The sequence below is a fragment of the Anolis carolinensis genome, chromosome 4 (genome assembly GCF_035594765.1).
Source record: "Anolis carolinensis isolate JA03-04 chromosome 4, rAnoCar3.1.pri, whole genome shotgun sequence".
Taxonomy (NCBI): Eukaryota; Metazoa; Chordata; class Lepidosauria; order Squamata; family Dactyloidae; genus Anolis; species Anolis carolinensis.
Window position 1 is genome coordinate 95,938,967 of NC_085844.1, and position 18,272 is coordinate 95,957,238.

The 18,272-nt window shown below is 41.2% G+C and overlaps 1 long non-coding RNA gene and 1 other non-coding gene across 2 annotated transcripts; one reads left to right on the forward strand and one right to left on the reverse strand.

Annotated features, from left to right (window-relative positions):
• Positions 1 to 6: 6 nt before the first annotated feature.
• LOC100559722 (uncharacterized) lies at positions 7 to 5,916 on the forward strand. Its single transcript, XR_001730202.2, has 2 exons — positions 7 to 113; positions 3,553 to 5,916. It is a non-coding gene; the product is annotated as an uncharacterized LOC100559722 (transcript).
• A 10,588-nt stretch (positions 5,917 to 16,504) lies between these two features.
• Positions 16,505 to 17,460, reverse strand: LOC134299026 (uncharacterized). Its single transcript, XR_010006184.1, has 2 exons — positions 17,298 to 17,460; positions 16,505 to 16,808 (listed from the first exon to the last, which is right to left on the reverse strand). It is a non-coding gene; the product is annotated as an uncharacterized LOC134299026 (long non-coding RNA).
• Positions 17,461 to 18,272: the final 812 nt, after the last annotated feature.

Sequence of the window (18,272 nt, forward strand, 5' to 3'; positions counted from 1 at the left end):
CAAAACAGTTGCCTCTGACGTCACTCGGAGTGGCGACGTCAGCGTGTTCAGGGAAGACGACGTTCTGTGGTTTGCCGCCACCCAAGCGTCTCCTCTTGCGGGATTTGTGGAAGGTCAGTGGAGTTGCTTTTATTTTACCTGCTTCAGGACTATACAGTTGATGCTTCGAGAGCAGGCTGTCTGGTTTGAAGGGGAATTTACGTACAAAACGTGAAGCCGTTTCTGTGAGAAAGTTCAGCGGCCTACTTCGCGCATGCGCTCCTATTCATGCGCCTCTTAAATACTGCGCATGCGCTTCCGACTACCTCCTCGTTGGTTAATGTAAAGTGCCTCACGGCCCCATCTGAGCCTCTTATGCTGATGTGTAGGACTACAAATACCATCATTCCGGTGGGAGGTTGTGATCAAACACCCCAGAATGTGGGGGAAGCGAGGCCCCTTCCACACAGCTGTATAAAATCCACATTGAACTGGAATATATGTCAGTGGGAACTCAGATAATCCAGTTCAAAACAGCTATTGTGGATTATCTGCCTTGATATTTTAGGTTCCTTTCCACACAGCCATATAACCCAGAATATCAAGGCAGGATAACCCACAATATCTGCTCTGAACTGGAATATCAGATTCCACCTCCATATATCCCAGTTCAAAAAAGATAATGTGGGGTTTTATTCAGCTGTGTGGCAGGGGCCTAAGTTATATGGCTGTGTGGAAGGGCCACTAGATTGCCTTACTTTTCAAGTAATGGTCCATGGGCTACTGACTCATTACTTCATTACTGTTAATAATAATAATAATAATAGACAACTTGATTTTTACCCCACCCCATCTCCCAAAAAGGGACTCGAAGTAGCATACAATCATAAAATAAAACGTAGTCCATAAGATAAACAAGGTAGATACTGTAATGACTGTTGTTGTTATTTTATTTATTTATACCCCAGCTCTGTAGTGGTTCTCAACCTGTGAGTCCCCATGTGTTTTGGCTTACAAATCCCAGAAATCCCAGCTAGTTTACCAGCTGTTAGGATTTCCTGAAGTTGAAGTCCAAAACATCTGGGGACCCACAGGTTGAGAACCACTGAAAGCAAAGCAATACATCTGAGATCCACATATTTATTTATTTACTGTATTTCTACCCTGCTCTATCTCACCCCGAAGGAGACACAGAGCGGCTTCCAGTTTTGGCAATTACTCCATGCCACATTAAACATAAAAACATACAAATACACAACAGATTAAACTTAAAATAAAATTAAAACCTATAAATACAATTAAAAAGTTTTAAAAGCATTGCACCTGATCTCGCAGTCATAGTCCAACCTGCTTCGTTTATATCAGCTCCGTGGATATATATTTCACTGTGGTTGTGCTATTCCCCAAACACCTGGTTCCACAGCCAGGTTTTGACTTTCTTTCTGAAAACCAGGAGGGAGGAAGCCGATCTAATGTTTCTGGGGAGGGAGTTCCATAGCCGAGAGGCCCTGAGAAGGCCCTGTCCCTCGTTTCCACCAGTCGCCCCTGCGAAGGAGGCAGGACAGAGAGAGCAGGGCCTCCCCGGCAGATCCCAATGCCCAAGCTGATTCATAGGGGGAGATACATTCAGACAGGTAAGGTGGGCCAGAACTGTTTAGAGCTTTATAGGCTAAAGCCAACACTTTGAATTGTGCTTGGTAGCAGACTGGCAGCCAGTGCAGCTGACATAACAGGGGTTGTATGCTTCCTGAACATCATTCCAGTGAGCAGTCTGATTACCGCCCGTTGGACTACTTGAAGCTTTCAAACAGTCTTCAAAGGCAACCCCATGTAGAGTGCGTTGCAGTAACCTATTCAAGATGTAACAAGAGCATGGACTACTGTGGCCAGACACATATGTGGGGCTAATCAGGGTAAATTGTAAGGGGGGGGGGGGGAATAGGGAAATATGATGTATATATTCAGTTTTATCATACTTATTTACAGTATTATTATAAGTGTTATCCCGAGCACTTTATTAGAACTAAGATCGTATATTGCACTCTGCACTTGCCCTAGAAGCCTTATATATCACCTGTCACATCAGCACTTTTAATCTTGTACCCATTACTCTGGCCCGGCCCAGTTTTATTGTGTTTTAGCGTATTGTTTATTGCTTGTTGTTTATACTGTTTTAATTGTTTTTAATTTGCCTTTTGTTTTGTATTGTTATATTGTGTGTTGAGGCCTTGGCCTTTGTAAGCCGCATCAAGTCCTTCGGGAGATGCTAGCGGGGTACAAATAAAGTTTAATAATAATAATAATGTGGGAAATGCTGAATTGACTTCTGCATAGTGTGCATGTGCTGGGTTCATTAGGATTTATAGTATCCCCAGGTGTCTCACTTCAACTTTACTCTCTGATGCTACACTTACTTCTTCAAAAGTAAGACTTAGTAGGATTTATTTTCAGGTGGAAATGCAAAGAGTTTGAATTGTGATTGTTCGGACTACACTGTTTTTGGTGTTGAATTGGATATCAATTAGGGCTGTGCAAAACTATTGTTAGTCCTCGTAAGTCGTTAGTAATTCGTTAGATTTGTTGAAACGAATCACTGTTAAGAAACATGCAGGAAAGGGGGGAGAAAATTTTAAGAAAGCACTCACCAACCATTTTTGTTAAGATTCTGTAACATTCAGAAGTCTCCCAAAGTGAGTTTAATTTTCAGTATAAGCATTAAGCAACTTTGGTAAAACCAAAGAGGCAAATTGCTAGACCAAGGCTGCTTGCCGGTCACCATAAGTAAGGGCAGCTACCTGCGCTGGGCGGGAGACTGAGAACACAGCATTCTGGGAAATGTAGTTTGGGGAGGCGAGGACCCCTGTGGCAGAGAATTCAAAAGGCCCCACCCTAACATTTCCCATAATGCCGTGATCAACATCAGAAAGACCCAATGAGGGCTTTAGCAGGCAGCTGTTTAGAATCAGTCTAATAATAATAAATAAAATTATTGTATCTGCAAAGAGGGCTAAAGTAAGTAAGTAAAAGTATAAATCTGTGCTAAATTGATATTCTTGTATGTCATATAGACATAAATGTTTTTTGTCTAAATTTCTAAAAATCCCAAAAAATCAGTAGATGTGTGAATCTTTCTGAAACTTCTGGGGACTGATGCCCTGGTTATCTTGTGCATTGTATTAAAATTGAAGTAAGTAACTCTTGTAGTTTTTTTTTTAGGTATTGTTTGTAAAAAAAATCAAAAAGTCCCCAAAAATTAGTGGATGAGTGTAACGTTTGAATACTTGGTGGGCTAACAGTAGAAAATGCGTGATACAATTATAGCAAGTTTCATCATGACAGTTTTTAAAATGACGGAGAAATGAGCCCCTGAAGTTTCCCCACTTGCTCAATTACTTAACGAAAAAAGTAATGAAAAATTCATTACTTGGTTATAATTACAAAAAAATGTAGGTCCATAATTTCAGAAACACCCTCAAAAACAATTCACCCCCTCCCCAATTTAGTAATATTGAAACATTTTTTTCATTGATTGCACAGCCCCAATATCAATATTATCTTTTCTCCTTTTCTAAGATTCAACACAATGGCAGCTCTGCTCTTGCGGAATGCAATGACCTCTGCAGTCAAGTCAGTCCGGCTCCTGAATGGCCATCCATCCTCCTGCTTCTTCTCTTCTTGGCTACTGGGACGCTCAAAGCTTGTTAGCCCATTGCTCTGTGCCATCAAGCCACAGAGCATGGATCTGACTCCTGTTTTCACAGGTTGCCCTGCTCTCAACTTTCAACCTGTTGCTGGCATGAAAACCAAGGGTGTCCTCAAAAGGCGCTGCAAGGACTGCTTCTTTGTCCGCAGGCGTGGGCGCATGTATGTATACTGTAAGACTCACCCTCGGCATAAGCAGAGGAAGTTGTAACCCTGCTAGTTCATGGAATAAAGAAGTTGCACTGCTTCTCACAGAGGAACATTATGATAAAACTTGCCTGGAAAAGACATTTTCTGTATAAACCCCATTATTAACAAAATAGAAATGAAAAAATCATTCAGTTTTGAAGTGTTACTTATTCCAAGAACTGTATTTTGTATGTAGTCAGACCTTATCAGTTACTCTGTTTTCAAAAAACCTTTTAAGGTGCCATTACCATAATCAAAACCATATTAGAAACTGTTGCTTATTCATCTCAATGATCAAGTAATGTGCTCTGAATCAACATTAAATGATATGGTTCAGCGAGAGTTAAACACTTTTTGCCTCCGAATTTTGGTTCAAGATCCAAATGTTCACACCTGTTCCTTTTAAACCATCTCTGTTAGATCTGGGCTGTAATCTTTCTGTTTTATTTTTAGTAGAATTGCAAAAATAGTGCATCTGAAATTAACAATATGTTAGGATGATTGCCCACTAGGCTATATAGCGGATAACTGCTGAGATTGTGCCGATGTCACCCTACAAAACCTTAGACTGGTCACACACAAACACCCTGTGTCCCCAAATCTTCTCTTGAATTATTTAGCCTCAGGAGAGTCCTATATTTACCCGGAAGTAAACCATAAATCAGCTTCCTGTTCACATACTGTTTAAATGAAGACCTGCCCTAGGCTTTAAAAAGTTCAGGCCCTCCCCAAATAACATGGTGAAATTGTCCTACCTGCACACAGCAGTGAGGTGTTCTGAATTTGTAGTCTGATAGGGCTGCCTGAGACCCTTGAGATATACTTTCTCTCACTTGTGTGCCAAGTGCTTTAAATGCAAGCATTTTGGATCAAGAACGCAGAACCAGAGACCAAGTGAATGTCCAACTAGCCATTGTACTGGTAGAAGTCATAAAAGAAAAAAAAAATCATGATGTGCAGGAAAGCAGGTGGAAGAGTTAATGAATAGATGGGGGTCCATGGTTGTATGTGAGAGTAGAAAAGGAGGCATAAAGAGGGAGGGGAAGTGATATTTCTACTTTGGTTGTGCCTGCTTCTGTAAGAACAGAAATGAAGGTCTCCATGTAATGTTAACCTCCCCCCCCCCCCTTTATTACGGTTGTACGTCTTCTAAATTGCTTGCAACTTTTGCTGATCTTAAGAAAAACCTATCCCAGTGGTTTTTAGCTCTTCATAGAGCTAAGAGGTTCAGACAGGTTTGCGTTTCGTTTCCTCTAAGGCAGAGAGACTGTCTTTCTCAATGTCACCCAGTAGGTTTCCATGACCAAGTAGGGATTTGAACCCTGGTGTCCAAAGTCATAGGCATGGCTTGCACTTGCCCAGTAATCAGGTCTGGGAGTTCGATCTTGATACACAGGACAATTACAAAGATTCTTTCTATATTAAGATTATGGCTTTAGAAAAGGAAGAGGTACTTTTAGCAAAGTTTAATGCCATTTATTTCCTATAACTCCTGAGGCTGAAAATTGAAAAGTGATCTGCACACCTTATCTATTACCTGGGGGTACCTCCCATTGAAATGAGTAGGTTTTACATTTCAAGTTGATTGTATAGCATTATATTTTCAGTGGAGTGAAACACTATTAAGTGGGAAGGAGGCAGCCGGCAAGATACATACAAATCATATGTTATGTAATATTTACATAATAATTTACATTGTAAGCCTGAGGGAAAATGTAAAAAAATTTAAGCCGCTTTGAATGACTTTGTAGCTGATGAGTGGGGTTAAAAATCTCTAAATCAATAAATAATAATGAATGGATTGACAAAGCAAAATCCCAAAATAGTTTGTATATAATAACCTTCAATATTGTTTTCCTGTAATAATGGGATTTGGGTTTATGCTGTTCACCTGCTTGAAGGAGTGAAATGAACTTTCCAAAAAGAGGTCAGACATTTTGTTAGATCATTAAAAACTAGAATCTGTCAAGAGTTTAATCATTTGCATCTTTATATTGTATGCTTATGCAATCCAATCATGGCAATAAAACCATATTTTGTATTACATTTTGTGGTGTTACTTTTGCATTATTTTTGTGAAGAAGTCTCTTTTGAGCACATATTTACCACTACAGCATTTAGAGCTAAGTCCTAAATGAAAAAAATGTTGAATAAGGATGAATAGATTTGGCAGTAGAACATATTGACCTTAACATTAACCCCAGTACCCTCTATTAATGAATCATTAATATCTCAGAATCTAGGCCTTTAAGTTGGCATAGAGATGTCTGGCACAAGACAGGCTTTAACCAGTTACGGAAGCACTCCTTGTGTCAATCTTTCAATTAAAATACACCAGAAAATAGAGCTGCACTTGTGGTAAGAATAGCAACTTCCCATTTATGTTAAAATACTCTTTATTTCCCTAATCCTTGGTGATGAAGGTTATCTCTTGAAAGTTTTAAAACTCATCTGAAAAGTACAAAAACTGAGACTTAAGTGATTCGTAGGAGATGGAATCTCCACAATGGTGGAGGGACTTCTAAGAGGTTTCCATGCTGTTGCTATTTGAACCAGAAATGTAGTTGTTATAGTCAATAAGACATTCCCAGTTGATCTTAGCAGTAAAGTGCTTACAAAAGAAAGAAGATGGCTAAGTGGAAATGGAGTTCTGTTGTAGTCTGCTGGCATGCAAAAGCTCCTCAGTTCCTGACATTTCCAGGTGGGACTGGAAAAAGAAACCTACCTGCAATCCTGGATCACATAGCCTCAGCCTGCCCCAATTTAGCAAGGAAAATCCCAATCGGTTCTGTCGTCCCACTTTTTTCAGTTGCTTTTGAAATGTCCCATTTCCTCCTCTTACATTTCCTCTATGTCCCAACTTACTTCAGTGTGTTCAAATTACAAACGTAGATTGCACTCAACAGGGTGAAAAGGAGGAGACACTGAATGTATGTGCAGAAGATAGTCATGAGCTAGCTCAGATTCTGTCCATGGAAATATAAGTTGTCCATGGTATGGGAGTCTTGGTTACAATGCATCATAGTTAGGATGTGTCTCCAGTTTCCTTGTATTTACTTTGATGCAACCCAAATCTAAGAAACATTGGAACATTTAGTTACCTGACAACCATATAACAAATACTGGTGTTCTGGAATACAGTGTTTGCAAGAGAGCCTAGCAGCAACAAAATTTCGAATGTAGCATTCAAGGTGCTAGGCAAAAAAGAGAAGAAATGTAGGCTCCAGAAAAATGTAGGGCAATATTCCCACTACCAGGTAGATGGAAATAGGCCAGTACAATAAAGTAAATGCAAGGTAATTACATCAGTTGAAATACAGAAATATACAATTTGCATAGAGATTGAGGGGGATTCTTCACCTTGGGGACAGGGGAATAGCAAAATTGGCAAAGATACAAAGTAGGAATAATTTTAAAGTTGTTTTTGGTATTTGCTTTGAAAATGACAAAAGACTGTCAGGTCTCCACATTCACCAGAGTTAGGGGTAACAGGCCTACAAAAAAGTGGGAAAACCAAATAAAAATGCAAGTTTTTGTAACTGAAAAAAAACCTCTCTGGAAATTTCTAAATCCTTCAGCTCAACTGTGGTTAACATCCACCAGAAATTAACTATAAAGTCACATAGGAGGACCTAGAAAGTTTTAGAACACTTCACTCAAATCCAAAAAGGATAATAAATAAGTGAAACAAATGTGAAGAACTGAGTATAATTGCAATGATATTGATATATTGATAATCCCTCTTGGAAGTCCCTTCACCATGGTGGATATTCCATCTCCTATGAATCTCTTAAGTCTCGGTTTTTGTGTTTTTCAGATGAATTTTAAAACTTTCGGGAGATAACCTTCATTACCAAGGAATAGGGAAATAAAAGGTATTTTAACATAAATGGGAAGTGGCTTTTCTTACCACAAGTGCGGCTCTGTTTTTGGTGTATTTTAATTGAAAGATTAATTGCAATGATATTGACAATCCCACTGTATTGATTTGGGTTGCCAACCCCTAATCAATACTATGTCTTAGTATAATGAGATCAATGTGGTATGTGCTTGTTCCAAGGAAGGGGTTTTTCCCTCCCACTCCAACTTTCTGCCCTCCAACAGGTGGATATGTAACTAGGTCAACTGAAAGAATCCTGCAGCTTATGTATATTAATGAGTGTAAGGCTTCAACGGCAGCCGAGTGCATAAGGAACAGCGCTCTAGTTGCTGAAGTAAGGACAATGTCTCTTTAATAATGACAGGTGAGGGGAAAATCTGTCTGAACCTTACTGCTTGGGGAGCTCTGTCTGACTGGATCAGTAGGGGATACGCTGAGGTTAGCTAACTGACAGATGACTCCTTTCCAGACACCTGGCCCCAGCCGTTTCCATGCATGGCAAAAAAAAAAAGCCTTGGGTTCCTTCCTTTTGTTGTGCATATTAAATATCTTACAGAACTAGAAATATTATTTCCAGGTGGGCAGAATGTATAGGTGTGCATCTGATAACAAATTCAGGTGGTGGTTTTAAACCTATGTACACATAGGCTGGTTGGTGGAAAAGGCAATCACTCCAATCTGGTCAGAGAGATCGATTCTTATTCATATCTTTCTGTCTGTATAGATGACATGGATGTGCATTATGACAGTCACCAAAGACCTCCAAGAAGCCTTTATGAGTATCATAATACACATTCTGAGACCATGAAAAAGGTAAATTTTAATGTAATCAATTATGGGATGGGGATTGCATGTGAATCCTATGTATGCCACTTCCAGAGCTTTCTGAAGGAAAAAAACAAGACTTAACAGAATCAGTAGTTTTCATCCAGTACTCCAGAATACGCATGCACTTTAAAACAGTGGATATGGCCCTTAATGAGACATGCCACACTGTCACAGGATGTCTATGCCCTACATCCCTGGAGAAATTGTACTGTTTAGCCGGTATTGCACCACCTGACATCCATCGGGAGGTAGCAGCCAGTAATGAAAGGACCATGGCAGTGACATCTCCAGCCCATCATCTGTTTGCATATCAGCCAGTATGCCAATGCCTTAAATCAAGAAACAGCTTCCTAAGATCCACAGAAATACAGTAACACCTCTGTAAGTGAGAGTCCAAAAGTGGCAGGCTAAAACCCGGAACCTCAAGCCATGGCTGATACCAGATGAGAAACTCCCCCCTGGGCACACATAAGATTGGGTGACTTGGAAGGTGCTGAACAGACCACAAGATGCAGAGCCCATCTTAAGAAATGGGGATACAAAGTGGAGTCCACGACATGCGGGTGTGGAGAAGAGCAAACCACAGACCACATACTACAATGCAACCGGAGCCCTGCCACATACGCAATGGAGGACCTTCCCACAGTGACACTAGAGGCACTCCAAGTGGCCAGCTCCTAGTTAAAGGAAATCTTGTATAATGCCAAGTTTTTAACTTTGTGTTCTTAAATACTGTATTATAACTGTATCCTCAATTCACTTCTGATATGATAAGTAATCTAGAACTCCATATTTTGCCACAGTCTGCTCTCCTTCTTAAGAACCCAACACAAAAGAACTTCATAATGACTGAGGCACTTGATTTTTCCAGACTGACTTATTCTGAATTGATGTACATTTTTGGAACTGAATCCCATTAAACTCACTGCAGTGTCCTGAGCAAACATGCTTAGATTCATGCTATTAAGGTTCTAAGGGGAAATTGTTCTAGATGCTTTTAGGAGTAGTTCAATTCTTGCACAGAGTAAAAGTAATGGCAAAATACTTCACTGATAAACGAATTGTGGTCGCCTGAAAAATGAAGAATTTTCTCCTTTTGGGATTAGTTTAAAGAAGTGTCATTAGCTATTAAGCATATTAAATAACTTAGCTTACAGTGATTTAATTTTTTCCCCTCTGCATGTATATATTTGTATTTGTGCATGGTTTGACAAAACTCAACAATCTGTTTTTCGTTGTATTAAACCAGAATAAAGTAGAATATATTTGCATAATGCAATGATCCATGAAGGTTACCATAACATCAAGGGACCATATTAACCGGTTGAATGGAATTCATTAGAAATTAACTACCACTTAAATTAATTTTCCCACATTCACAAGGCTATAATGGCAAAAAAAAGGAACCGTACATCAGCCTGTACTGACAGGAGAGCTGTCACTGCTTTTATTTATAGGTGAATGTATTAACCCACCAAGCTGGTTTTCTACACAAAAAGCTGTGCCTAGGCACTCATAAATTGCTAGTTCCTAAACCTACTCTATTAATAAGTAAGCCAAGCCTGATTCAGCAGGAAACATGTCTTTCCTAGTTACATTCAGTACTAGACTTTATATTTTCTACTATAAGTTGCTAGGATAGATGGATAAGTAGATAGATGATGGATAAATGACTTGTTTCTTATTAGACAAACATCCATATTTCCTACTTCTACACAGTCCTACGATGTTTGGATGAAAAATTGCCATGTGCTCTTGAGATCAGAATCCAAAATCCTTACTGCATTTCACTAACATTTATCAAAGTGAAAAAAATCTCCCCTCTTTAACAGGGTTTTGAGAGTCTGAAAACACGTTTGTCCATTTATTTTAATTGCCTCTGTTCTTAGTTACTCAAATTGAAATAGTAGAAATTCAAATAATGCCCCCAGTTTCTCCAGCCATTATACATATTACACATATTGTTGAATTAATTTGGGGAAAGGGGAAACTGATACAGATAGACCTCTGTGTGCATGGTCTTCCGGGAGAACTAGAAATATGGGAGAATAGGGTCCTCTTTCAGTTCATCTGGCCATCCTACATTGGGTTGGGGGTCACGCTTTGAAGGAAGATGAATGGTGTTTGGCATAATGGTGCCTAACAGCACTTTCAAAAAATGCACATTTGCACGTTGTGTTTCTCAGGGGAAGAAATACCCCAAAATAAACTGAGAATTGATCATGCATAATCCTAGTTAGATTATTATAATGGCCTTAACCACAATCACCTATACTTTCATGCCTGTTTGTTGCACTACAGACAAATAAAATGCAGGGAACAAAATCAACCTCTGTACATGGCATCCATTGACCTTGCAAAGGCATTTGACACCGTGAATTGAAGTACTCTCTGGACCATGCTCCAAAAATCAGATGCCCTGACAAATTCGTGAACATCCTGCAGCTCCTTCATGATGACATGATGGCAACAGTCTTGGACAGCAATGGCTCCCAAAGTAACCCATTTAAGTTGGAATCACGTGTCAGACAGGGATGTGATATTGCCCCAACAATTTTTATTTTATCTTCAGTGCTATGATACTTCCTCTTGTTGATGGGAAGCTTCCTACTGGTGTGGAAATCATCTATCGGACAGATGGCAAGCTGTTTAACCTCAGCAGACTAAAAGCCAAAACCAAGGTCACAACAATATCGGTTATACAACTCCAATATGCTGGTGATAGTGTAGTCTGCTCATTCAGAAGAAGACCTACAAGCCATTCTAAACACATTTGCAGAAGCATGCAAAAAGCTTGGCCCCTCACTGAACACTGAGAAAACCAAAGTGGTCTTTCAGCAGGCACCAGTCAATCCTTCTGCAATGCCAGAAATACAACTTAATGGTGTAACATTAGAAAATGTTGACCATTTCCGCTACCTTGGCAGCCACTTCTCCACAAAAAGTCAACATCGACACTGACAACACTGTCTGAGCTCTGCGAGTGCAACATTTTTTGAATGAAGCAGAGTGTTTGAATGAAGCAGGGACATTTGTAGGGATACCAAAATGCTTATTTATAAAGCTATTGTCCTCCCAACCCTGTTATATGCCTGCAAAACATGGACCGTCGACAAACGTCACGTTCAACTTACAAAACAATTACATCAGTGTTGCCTCGGAAAAATCTTGCAAATCTCTTAGGAAGACAGGTGGACAAATGTCAGCGTCCACTAGCATTAAAGCAATGATTATGCCATCAACTCCTCTGGATTGGCAACGTTGTTCGGCCACGAGGGATCGCCTATGATGACGATGAGACCTTAGCCACACCCCCAATAAAATTCCCCTATGCATCTTCTGTATTTTGCCATATATGTGTGCCTCCTTCACCATTTTCGATCTACGAGATCCCTCATAGTTAATAGGAAGTAACCTGGAAACAATTATCTAATACAAAGAAGTCTTCTCTGTGGCCTTAAGAAGCCCAGATGAGAAAAATGTGTAAATTAGACATTTGCTCCCCACACCACTTAGAAGACATCTGGGGGCAAAAATATCTCCTCCCCTCCAAAAAAGGATATTCCACAATTTGGGGACCCTGGTGATCTTTGAGGCCTAACAGCCAACACTTTCTCACCTCTGTTCTAGATGAAATAACTGATCAGTCTTTTAAAGAACATTCTATTCCTGAGCAACACAACCTTCTTCCTTCTCTGTGAACCAAAGCAGTGAGGAAATGGAAGTGCAGACACCAGTGTTAAGTAGTCTGTTATTTATTTATTTATTTATTTCAATTATTTATACCCCGCCCTTCTCACCCGAGGGGACTCAGGGCGGCTTACAAGTGGCAATTGATGCCGTTACACTGATATAAAATAAACTAAAATGATTAAAACAGTTAAAACAATCATAAAATAGTCATAAAATAGTCATAAAATACAATATAAAAAGTTTAAAACAATGCAAAGTGCTTATGCCATTCATCCACCAGACGTTATACAAGAGCCGTAATTCAGACCGAGTCGAAGCCAACACATGCTTATTCTTCAAATGCCTGCGTACATAGCCAGGTCTTCAGTTTTTTTCTGAACCCCAAAAGGGATGGGGCCTACCGAATGTCACTGGGGAGGGAGTTCCACAGCCGGGGGGCCACCACCGAGAAGGCCCTGTCTCTCGTCCCCACCCGCCGTGCCTGTGAGGCGGGTGGGACCGAGAGCAGGGCCTCTCCAGAAGATCTTAAGGTTCTTGTGGGCTCATAGGGGAAGATACGTTCGGACAGGTAAATTGGACCAGAACCGTTTAGGGCTTTGTAGGCCAAGACCAGCACTTTGAATTGGGCTCGGTAGCATATCGGCAACCAGTGGAGCTGGCTTAACAAGGGAGTAGTATGCTCCCTGTAAGCCGCCCCAGTTAACAATCTGGCTGCCGCCCATTGTACTAATTGGAGCTTCCGGGCCGTCTTCAAAGGCAGCCCCACGTAGAGCGCGTTGCAGTAATCCAGCCGGGATGTGACCAGAGCGTGGACCACAGTGGCCAAGTCAGACTTCCCAAGGTACGGGCGCAGCTGGCGCACAAGTCTCAGTTGTGCGAAGGCTCTCCTGGCCACCGCAGAGACCTGGGGTTCCAGGCTCAGCGATGAGTCCAGGAGAACCCCCAGACTGCAAACCTGTGTCTTCAGGGGGAGTGCGACCCCGTCCAACACAGGCTGTAACCCTATACCCTGTTCAGCTTTACAACTGACCAGGAGGACCTCTGTCTTGTCTGGATTCAATTTCAATTTGTTAGCCCTCATCCAGTCCGACACAGCGGCCAGACACCGGTTCAGGACCTGAACAGCCTCCTTAGTGACAGGTGGAAAGGAGTGACAGAGCTGGACATCATCTGCGTACAGATGACACCTCACCCTGAAACTCCGGATGATCTCTCCCAACGGCTTCATGTATATGTTGAACAACATGGGGGACAGTATTGAACCCTGCGGGACCCCACAAGTCAATGGTTGTGGGGTCGAGCAGGTGTCCCCCAATGACACCATCTGGGATCGACCCTCCAGGAAGGACCGGAGCCACTGCAGAACAGTACCTCCAACCCCCTCCCAGCAAGGCGCCCCAGAAGGATACCGTGATCGACGATATCAAAGGCCGCTGAGAGGTCCAGCAGAACCAGCAGGGACACACTCCCCCTGTCCAGCTCGCGGCGTAGATCATCGACTAAGGCGACCAAGGCTGTCTCAGTACCATGCCCCGGCCTGAAACCAGACTGTGCCGGATATAGAAAATCAGTGTCAACCAAGAATGCCTGGAGTTGCGCGGCCACCACACGTTCCATGACCTTGCCCAGAAAGGGAAGATTGGAAATAGGCCGATAGTTCTCCAATTGAGTGGGGTCCAGTAATGGCTTCTTCAACAGCGGTTTGATCACAGCCAATTTAAGGCTCGCTGGAAAAATGCCATCCCGAAGGGAGGCATTCACCACCACCTTCACCCACTCGGCCAATCCCCCTCTGGCTTCTCTCACCAGCCAGGATGGGCAGGGGTCTAGGATGCATGTGGTAGCCCTCGCCTCTCCAAGCACCTTGTCCACATCCTTGAGCTCAACCAATTGAAAAGAATCCATCAAAATGGGACAAGAAGATGCTCGTGTTACATCCCCGGAGACTGCCGTTAATATGGTGTCAAAGCCAGAACGGATCAGAGCAACTTTGTCCGCAAAAAACCGAGCAAATGCTTCACAGCGGGCTGCCGAGATGTCAGGGATCCCATCTTGAGAGATGGGATTTAACAAACCTCTGACAACCCGAAACAGCTCCGCCGGACGGTTTTTTGCAGACGCAATATTAGCTGCGAAGAAAGCATTCTTTGCAGCATCTATTGCTGCGGCATATGTCCTTAGGTAGGAACACAGTCGTGTTTGGTCTGATTCGTTCTGCTTCGAACGCCACACACACTCTAGTTCCCTCTTCTTTCGCTTCATCGCTGCCAACTCCTTGGTGAAGGTTGCTGAAGCATCCTTTAAAGTTTTGGAAAGACTGAAGCAAAGGCAAGTACATGACATACCTCATGTCTACATGTTGAGAAATAAGTGTATTACTCTGTTGCAGATGTCAGTATAATTGTTTTTCAACACTTCGCTGTTAATTCTTGCACTTCTACACCTGCAACCTTGCCTTACTCTAGGGCTAACCCCATACTCGACGCCAATGAACCTCTGAAGTTTGGACACTATACAGCCTTCATTTAAGATCAAAACAATTGCATGAAATAATAGTAGTTGTGGGTACACAATCATTTTGAAAGTGATAAGTAGCTCAGTAACTCTTAGAGGTAGTTTACAGATTACATATGTCTGGAACTGCTTGTTTATGGTCACCCCTTTGCAGCCAGTGGCTTCTCTGTAAGAGTTACTTGGATAATCCAAGGTGCTGAAACGTATCCTAAATCTAAGTTCAGCACCTCAGATGGCTACTTTAAAGTCCATACTGAAAGAGATTCTGCTAGTGGTAAGTAGTCAGTTATGGGATTTAGACTATGTAATTTTATGTGTAGAGCTCATGTTCTCCGTTAAGACAAATCTATCAGACAGAACAGTAATCACAACTATAAACCATTATAAATGAATACTATTACTGAATTGTATTTGAGTGGAATACTTAACAGATTAGTTTTTTTATTTATTTCTTGTTGGCTAGTTTAATATATTCCGCTTCTCCTACAGTGAGTTTATGACAGTATACATGTTTTTTTTATCATGTCAGAAGCGACTTGAGAACATCCTGCAAGTCTCTTCTGGTGTGAGAGAATTGGCTGTCTACAGAGACATTACCCAGGGAACACCTAGATGTGTTACCATCCTGCTGGGAGGCTTCTCTCATGTCCCCACAAGCTAGAGCTGACAGACAGGAGCTCATCCCGTCTCACGGATTCAAACCGGATTTGAACCGGTAACCTTCAGGTCAGCAACCCAACCTTCAGTCAGCAGTCCAGCCGGCACAAGGGTTTAACCCGTTGCGCCACTGTTTTGTTGCAAAAGTGGTACAACACAGCCCTGCCCATTTGTTGTAAAACATGATGTTTTTGTGCTTAATTTGTAAAATCATAATGTAATTTGACATTTAATAGGTTTTTCCTTAATCCCTCCTTATTACTCAACATTTTCGCTTATCTAGCGTTCTGCTGACCCATTTATGTTGGATAGGTGAGACTCTACTGCATGTTTATTCAGAGGCAAACACAATTGAATTCAAAGGACTTATTCCCAATTATGTGATCATAAGATAACAAATTATAGATTAGAGAATCACAGATAGGCCTTGAAAAGAATGGACTGACGACCTGGTTATCTTGTTAAAAATACAGCTAAGAAGTTATTCGGGGATTCCATAAGTGCCATACATTTGTCTGTTTTGCTTTTATGGCAAACAAGAGAGTTATGAATTCTTGAAAGATTGACTAATGACTTTTATATCTGAAGGCATTATTACATTCACTAAATTCCCGTCTTGTTCTGCTTTTAATTGACTTCCTTTTAAAAATTCAAACATCATCTAGAATCTCACTTCCAACCCCAATTAGTGGATTTCTTGATTAAGAAGTGCATGAATTAACTTTTTAGCCGATGAAATTTTTACAAGTGTTTTCTGTTGTCAACAGTCGTAAAAACTTCCCCATACAGCCACATCAATTATTCATTGAGAAATGTATGTCTGAAATGCAACAGAAGAACTAGCATCCCATTGCTTCCCCTGCAAAACTTGGTTATTTTATTTTATTTTATTTCTATTCCCTTGCTGCTCACATACCATTCTTTCTCTTGGCAGCATTTTGATTTCTGCATGGTATGATTAACCTGTACACTCTGTTCCTCTTAATGCGAAGCTGTTTTCTTATCCCTTCAATTCTGCAAACCGGGAACGAAAAGCATATAGCCGGAGGCCACACGGAATAATACCAGTGCCAAGCTTTATAAAACATATTTGTTTCATGTCCTCTAAGGACAAATGATAGACATGTAAAAATGTTTTCTCTGTTCCTGTTTCAGGGAATACTTCGTTTAGAATTAACTTCTGTCATGGAAAACAATTTGCAGAACCCATTCGGTCCAATTTCCTCACAATTCCTACTGCGGAGAAAGGGCAAAATTGGTACATTGTGTCTGACGGGTGATTACAAGTCCGCGGCATCTACTTTCTCTTGTCACTGTGGTTCTCCTTTAAGGGAAGGTTGTCATTCAGAAGAGAAACATCCATCCTCTTTTAAAAGGAACAAAGAAATGCACTCAATTAGCAACATGACACAGACAGTATAATTCATTTAATTTTTAATTGTTTTTAGAATACTTTGCATTTCAGTGGCTTTGAAACCCTTTATTTTCATAATGCAACCTAATTTTATATTCTCTCTGAAGGCATTCAGACAGAGAATGGGGGTGGGAGGGTACGGGAAGGATTTCACACACAATTGTTACATTTGCTTAAAATAGGCCAAAGTGTTCCAAACACAGCCAACACAGAGAATCCTGTCCCAACAAAACTGTTTAAGAGGTGAGTTTACATCAGGGCTGGCTCAAGGATCTGGAACATGGGTTCTCAAAATAAGGCCCACAAGCCAGATGTGGCCCTCCAAAATCTTCCTCAGAGTCCGATAGAGGCCCCTTCTTCTTTTTAAGCAGAGGCTGGATGTTTTGGAAAGACATGATATGGAGGATTGTTTTGGTTTTTTTTACCAACAGGACAATTTACCTTTAAATCCACTTCTGGAATTGAAATAGCAACTCTCTAGGCTTCACAATATAGTTCTTAGACTTTTTCTTTTTAAAAGCTCTAACTATATTTCCTCAAAGAGGCTTCCTTTTTAAAACACAGTTCCCAACTGACTGAGTTCCAAAAACCCACACCTAACTGACTGACTTTCAGACTTTAACTGCTCACTGACTGGATTCCAAGCCCTTAACTGAAAAAGAATGCTCTGGCTGTCACTTTGGCTCCGCCTATCTCCAGTTGCTAAGCAACTTCTCATTTACATTCAGCCAATCAGATTGCACATATGGCAATGGCTGCTTGACTGCTCCTCCCCCTTGCTATGCTGAGCTGTTGCAAGTAAGACCTGTAAAATGGCCGCCCACTAGCCCTGCCTACAAAATGGCTGCACACCAGTGCTGCGAGGTGGGCCACATACCAACCTTGTAAGGTAGGCGAGATCCATTACACATGACCTTTTACAGATCATAACCTCTTGGAGAACCAGAAATCTCCATAGCGTTGGTGTTTTGATGTACTCAGTTTTATATATAGGTAAAGGTAAAGATTTTCCCCTAGTCGTGTCCGGCTATGGGGGTTGGTGCTCATTTCCATTTCTAAACCGAAGAGCCAGCGTTGTCCGTAGACACCTCCAAGGTCATATAGCTGGCATGACTGCATGGAGCGCAGTTACTTTTTTGCCGGAGCAGTACTTATTGATCTACTCACATTTCCATGTTTTCGGACTGCTAGGTTGGCAGAAGCTGGGGCTAACGGGGAGCTCACCCCACTCCCTGGATTTGAATTGCTGACCTTTCGGTCAACAAGTTCAGCAGCTCAGCAGTTTAAACCTCTGCACCACTGGAGGCCCATAGTTTATATATATATATATATATATATGAATATGTTTTATCAGGATTTTTATATTTTATGATGTTTTTGTTTTTATTTTATTTTTATTTTTTAGTCATTATTTTA